The sequence below is a fragment of the Lolium rigidum genome, chromosome 3 (assembly GCF_022539505.1).
Source record: "Lolium rigidum isolate FL_2022 chromosome 3, APGP_CSIRO_Lrig_0.1, whole genome shotgun sequence".
In the NCBI taxonomy this organism is placed as follows: Eukaryota; Viridiplantae; Streptophyta; class Magnoliopsida; order Poales; family Poaceae; genus Lolium; species Lolium rigidum.
The window spans coordinates 26,621,882-26,629,166 of record NC_061510.1 but is presented as its reverse complement, the minus strand read 5'-3'; positions in this window follow the sequence as shown (position 1 = coordinate 26,629,166).

Genomic DNA, 7,285 nt, shown 5'->3' with positions numbered 1-7,285 from the left:
GACGTCGTCTTCATCAACAACCGAACGTGTGACCGAGTACGGAGGTGCTGCCCGTTCGTGGCGCCGGAACCGATCGTGATCAAGATCTTCTACGCGCTTTTGCAAGCGGCAAGTGAACGTCTACCGCAGCAACAAGAGCCTCATCTTGTAGGCTTTGGAATCTCTTCAAGGGTGAGACTCGATACCCCCTCGTTGCTACCGTCTTCTAGATTGCATCTTGGCTTGGATTGCGTGTTCGCGGTAGGAAAATTTTTGTTTTCTATGCAACGTTATCCTACAAGATATTGTCCAAAACTATTAAGAAATCATATGGGAGTGTTTCTCTCATTTAAATCTTGTCACCACCAATTCAAAATGAGGTAGAGACTCTGGTCATTTAGGTCTCACAAGAATTGTGGTGATATTAAATCTTTACCATGCTAGAATTAAATGGTATGAGGTGCTCACCTCATTTAAATCATTTTCTTAAATGATAAGTGTGAAGAGGTTGACTTTGGTCAACCTAGGTCACATATTATTCATGAGAGAAATTAAATCTTAAGAATATAATGAGAGGAAATTATTTCTCTAAGTAATTGAAATTAACACCTAAGTTAGTATGAGAGGAAATTATTTTTCTTAATTAATAAGAAAACACATCCACCAACTTAATAGTAATATGTGATGCTAGTTTAAGTGTGTGAACCATGTTTGTGCTTAGTTTATAAAATAGTTTGGTGTGAGCCATTAAGGCTAATTAGGTCTACTTAAGTATTGTTTGGTGATTGTATCCTCGTATTCGTTTTTAGACGCTAGTACCGAGGAGTACCAGGAGGAGGAGGAGGTCTATTTCCAAGGAGAAGAAGACCACTTTGATCACCTCAACAACCAAGGCAAGCTAGACTAATGCAAGCTATACTCTTGCAAGATAATATTCTTGCAAAGTGCAAAGCTCTACTAGAGCAAGGCACACTCACCAATTACTTTATGCTTCATGATCCCATCCCAAGTTTTATTCTTCCAAACTGTTACTTTGATTTTTATAACTTACTTTTATAGTTAACTTTGGTCTAGAGATAGAGTACTACAAGAGTATCAAAGTTAGCCTAGAACAATGAAAGCTAGATAGCACCCCTCATGGTTAGTTGCTAGTGCTAACAAATAAAATTGACTACTCTAGATGGGAACTTGTGAAATGAAATGACTTTGAAAACCTTGGAATGATGAGTCATTCTATTGAAAGATTTTGAAGGTGAATATGACTGGTGAATGACATGGTGAACTTTACAAAAACTGATGGTTGGGTTCGGATGCGATACCATTCCAATTTTGCAAGTACCCCCACGATACCTGATTATGGGTAAAGGCTTAACTAGAAGTTTATGTATCTTAGTATGGGTTCCCTCTAACAAGCGTCATCGGGGTTATGCCAAGGGCTGCCTCCAAAGAAATATGAAATGATGTGAAATGACGTGAAATGAGGTGAATGTCCGGCCCAAGCCCTGTGCAGTTCCCAGGCTGACAGTTGGTCTTCACTGGGAGGCCAAGCTCATGGGGAGAGGTGCATATACTAGGGTATGTAAGTGAAAGGTTATGGTTGGTAGTCCGCGCACGGAGTGTGATAAATCAGGGCCAGTTAACCCTGACGGATTATTGCAAATATTGTGGCACAAGTGTACGACCTCTGCAGAGTGTAGAACTATTCGAATAGCCGCGTCCACGGTTATGGACGGTTGGAAAGGCCATACTGTTCCGTCATCAGAACTTTTCAAAAATGTGACATGTGAAGGGTGACTTGTGATTTGAACTTGAGATGGTGAATTTGAATTGAATCACCACAGAGTTGTGGGAATGACACTAATGTTCCCACTTGAGTAAGTTAGGCAAATGAAGAGGTTTTGTTTACTAAAGTGCTTATGAAATAAAACTGGCTTTACGCAAATAACCTTAGAGCTTAGAACACTCTCAATAGCAATGTTAGTACTTACAATAGTATTAGTTTGCGAGTACTTTAAAGTACTCACGGCTTTGTCCCTGGCTATTCAAATGGCCGGACTATGAAGAGGAGTACCGAACCCGGAAGAAGGACAGCGGGACGTCTACGACAACTAGGATCACTCCTGACGTCAACGGTTGCTCGTGGAATAGATGGACCACGACCGCTACTACTTCGCTTCCGCTATGTGTTTTGTAATAGGATCTCTAGATCCACTATGTTGTATTAAGACTGGATCATGTGATCCTTTGTTGTAAGACGATTATGTGTTGTAATGAATGATGTGTTGTGATATCAATCTATTATGTCTCGCAAAAATAATATTCCTGGGATTGCGATGAATGGCATAATAGGCATCTGGACTTAAAAATCCGGGTGTTGACAGTAAACCCTAACACAGGGTACGCCGGTGCTTATATATTGACATACGGTGGGCCTCCTCGTGTATAGCGAGGGGTGTACAATACAAGAGAATACATAGATATATACAACTAGAGAATAGACAATTTAACAACAATAACCGACCATTATTATTGATCCAAACTTGAAGATAGTCAAGTGAACCATCAAACCTGGTGTAGTCCAACCGGCGAACTTTTTTCTTCTATAGGGAAATCGATGAACTATTTTTTTTGTTTTGAGAAAAACCGGTGAACTAATGAACCGATTGGTCACCTCACCTAGCGCAAGGCCCTCCCAGCCCAAATATATGCAGAATCCTGATCCAATTAGGGCATGTACAACACCACCCTCTTATGTAGGCGCTTAAGTTTCCAAGAAAAAGTCAATTAACAAAAGTATTAACGTAGGAGCTCAGATCTCCAACGCTGAGTCGCTACTTGAGGCGCTTGTCTGCGTGTGGATAACGCTCCTTGCTGTGCGAATTGTACGGAGCGGAGGGGAAAAACGATGAAGCGCTTGGCTCCAAGTTTTGCGGCGACGCTAAGCAGATTCCCGAGATCGGGTAGGAAATAACCGACGATTATCACTGATCCAAACTTGAAGATAGTCAAGTGAACCATCAAACCTTTTTTTTTTTGACAATAAGTGAACCATCAAACCTGGTATAGTCCAACCGGCGAACTTTTCTCTTCTATAGGGAAACCGGTGAACTATTTTTTTTATTGCGAAAAACCGGTGAACTAATGAACCGATTGGTCACCTCACCTAGCGCAAGGCCCTCCCAGCCCAGATATAAGCAAAATGCCGATCCAAATAGAGTCCCAGGCTACACAATACCAGCTATTTTAGGCCCATTGTCCAAGTTACGAGCCTTGCTAAGCTGTGGTACATGCTGGGCCGCACTATTAGAGCATGTCTAACAGGTTCCGTATTTTTTCGCCCCGTAAAACGCGAGTAGAGGGCCCTGTATCCGGTTTTCACGGGCCGAAAACTCGGACGAGCTAGCAGAACCCGTATCCCCACCCCGTAAAACAAAATATTCTGTTTTACGGGGTGGGGATACGGGTTCTGCTAGCTCGTCCGAGTTTCCGGCCCCTCAAAACAGGGTTTTAGACAGCAATTTGCACAACAATTTCACATCAAACATAGCACATCCAAAATATGTGATGCATAATTCATAGTTTTAACATCACAACTCGATCATAGGCAATGTTCAAGCCACGGAAGTTCCCAAATGTGATCAACGATCAACGAGTCCATCGCCACCGGCGCCACCACTCGCCGGAGACTCACCTTGAGCACGAGCTTGACGCGCAGCCTTCTTCCTCGCAATGATGTCCGCCTTGGTCTCCTTCCACCACGCCAGCTGATCCTCGTCCATGCCGTCGGTGCGCATCATCATGATATCCCTCTCCTCGGCCAAGAGCTCCTTCATGGCCTTGGCTTCTTTGAGTGCGATCATCTTCATGTCAAGCTCGGCCTTCAACTTGGCATCTTCCCGCCTTGCTTGCACCTTGGCAAGCTTCACCTCCTTCTTCTTGTCGGTGATGAGGAGCTTGGTCTCCAACGTCTTCATCGTCAATGCCTCCTTGGACTTCATGAGTTGATCCAACTTCTCCCGGAAACTAGCTGCTTCGAGTTCTACCTTGACCCTCTCCTTGGCCTTCTTGTTGCCCTCGGGCTTGCCGGTGTTTCTCCCACTCATGTCCTCCGCTTCATCATCCATGGTGAGCAGTGCCTCCTTCTTGCACTTTGGCTCGTTGTCCCGCAACTTCCACTTAGGAAGATGTTGAAGGATGGAAAAGCAATGATGAAATTGAAATTCTTTGTTCTTCGAGCCGGCCATGTCCTTGTACCGTGCTTGAGCATACTTGGGCTGCACAACAATAGTATGAGATGTTTCCACATCATCAACACATAATATGGATATCATGTGATGTTTCCACATCATCAACACAAGGAAAACTTACATAGTCCTCCGGCACGCATCCACTAGGGGGGTTGTCGGCCACTTGATCCATGGCAGCATTCCAACGAGAACAAGCCGGTTTGATGATGTTCCATCGGCCTTCAAGGGAGCGGTAGGATCTGTCCGCCATGCTCTTCGTGTGAGGCTTCAGCTGGTGGTACAGATCCTCAATGCGCTGCCAATAGCGCTTGCCGCCTTGGTCCACTCCGGTGCACGCATCCATCCCCACCTTGCTCCAAGCACGGACCAAGATGGCGTCTTCGATCTCGCTGTAGTTCACCGTGCGTGGCTTCGGCGTCGACGAAGAACCGGCGGCAGCCGGATCAACCTCAACCACCTCCTCCTCGTCACCCTCATCCTCCTCGTCGTCATCAATCTCTTCGACGTTGCACTCCCCATCGAATGCATCGATACCGGTGTCCAAATTCACCGCGGAACCGTTGAGCATGTCCATGTAGGATGTTGTGGACTCAAGATCGAACACCTTGTCTACGTCCATGGTGGGTGGCGGCGGCGCGGGCGGCGCATCGGACGGAACGGAGGGAGGAGAGGGCGTGGCCTTGGAGGGCGGTGGAGGCGCGAGGCCGATGCGGCTGATTGCCTTTGTCCGCACCTTGGCCGGCGCGGCGCCCCTCGGCCCGGCCGCCTTGGTCTTCATCCTCCCCGCCTTCTTGGCAGCCGGCGGGGCTTCGCCCGGCAAAGCTGCGGCCGGTGAAGCTGCCGCCGCCGCAGGAGCTTCGAAGAATTGCTTCGGAAACCTCTTCCTCTTCGACGGGATGGTGGCGGAGATCATGGCCGACACGACGCCGGCGTTCGGCGCACCTCCGACGGGGACATCGACCATCGCGGTCGGAGGAGATGCATCGCCGGCGGTAGGCGGCTCTTGCGGACGATCCATGGCAGCGGGATCCGGCCGGGAAGGGCGCGGCGGAGGAGATCGGGCGGCGGCGGCGGCGGTTGGCTTCAACGAAACCCTTCGCGCGCAGTGGAGTGGGCGATACCGGTTTGGCCCTCTATCCGCGCTCCCACCCCGCACAAGTAGGGGGCGACGACCCGCCCCGTAATCGAAAACAGGAAAAAACGATGCGGGGGCCGTTTTTATAGGGCATGCTAGACGGCCGGGTAGAGCCGAAACCCGTATATCGGCGGTTATTATACGGGTTTGCCCCTTTTACGGGTCATGCTCTTACCTCTTCTATCTTCTATCCCTCAAAAAGTCCAGACCACCAGTATTTTCTTGAACACGCCCTAAAAAAAAGTATTTTCTTGAACGCGGTTTAAAGGAAACTTCCGCGCTCCACGACGGTTCCCCTTCTCCGAAATTTCAATCTAGTTTCCTTCCACAGTTCCACATCGTCCTCACCGCCTTGCGACGGCGCCTGGATATGGACGACGAAGACTCCGATGACGTAATCTACACCGACATCGACGAAACTGATGACAGCGATTCCGAAGACAGCGACGACGACCCTGCTTCCTCGAGTTCCGACGAGGAAACCTCAGAAGACGAGGAGGAGGACGAGACGGATGACTTAGGCGAGGAGGAGGAAGACCACGTGGAGGAAGAGGCGGACTCTGAAGATGAGGCCCCGATACAAGCGAAGCCTAAGCGGCAGATGAGGAGGCAGAAGCGGAAGCGACGTATGCGGGAGCAGAGGCCGCGGCCGCCGCCACCGCCGGGCACTTGCTGCATCTGCATGGAACCATGGACACCCGACGGGGCGCATCGCATCTGGTGAGTGACGGTTCTTCTACTACGAACTCAAGTTTGCGCGGATATCAGTGCGGTCATATGCATTGTCTGCATGCAGCTGTATTCCCTGTGGACATATGTTCGGCAGATCGTGCCTGGAAGAGTGGCTGCGTCGTCGCGGGAGCACGACAGCGAAGGTTCTTATATATGCATGTTGCTTCGTCCATGACTCATGCAAGCTTATACTTGCCGTACTAATTTTGGATCAATGTCTCACTTCCACTGTTCTTCAGTGTCCTCAGTGCGGTCGGAGCTACACCCTCAAGCAAATTACCAATCTGCATTGACCTTGCCCTGCTTCGATCTGCACATGCTCATCGGAGGAAATCGATCTGTATGTAACTAAGTATTATTAGGAGTTTTTAATAATCAATCCAGCCTTTCCCATTTGGCATGCTTTGTATACGATAGATTGGATCGGTGAAGGGAGAGAGAGATATGCGATGAGGCGATGGCCAACAGGTCCATGCCGTGATCCTTTATATAGAAGCCGTGGCTGGCTTAGATTACAACAACCAGCTCAACAAACCACTAGATATTGGCTACGCTAAGTTATCTAGCTACCTCAATGGTTATCTAGTCTAACAGCTAACCATACAATCTACATACGTTAACAGCCTTCCTCAATCTCAGCATGGTACTACCAAGTTGAGATTGTTTCTGAATTTTACAAAAGATTGTATAGCAAGAGGTTTTGTCAGTATGTCTGCAAGCTGATCATGTGTAGACACGAACCGCACATCAAGATCCTTGCGAGCCACCCTCTCACGGACGAAGTGGTAATCCACCTCGATATGCTTGGTTCGAGCATGAAAAATGGAATTTACTGCTAGGTAGGTTGCGCTGAGATTATCACACCATAGACTTGGAGCACGACTCAAGAAAATTCCAAGTTCCTTTAGCAGTCCCTGAATCCACATGATCTCGGCTGTTGCATTTGCTACTGACTTGTATTCGGCTTCGGTACTGGAACGAGACACAGTAGGCTGTTTCCTGGAGTTCCATGCAACAAGATTGGCACCAAGAAACACTGCATGGCCGCCTGTCGACCGACGATCATCAGGGCATCCTGCCCAATCGGCGTCAGCAAAGCCACTGAGAAGTAATGATGGTGATTTCTGTAACAAGAGCCCAAACGACTGAGTTTGCTTGAGATAGCGCAGTATTCTCTTCACAGCAGTCCAGT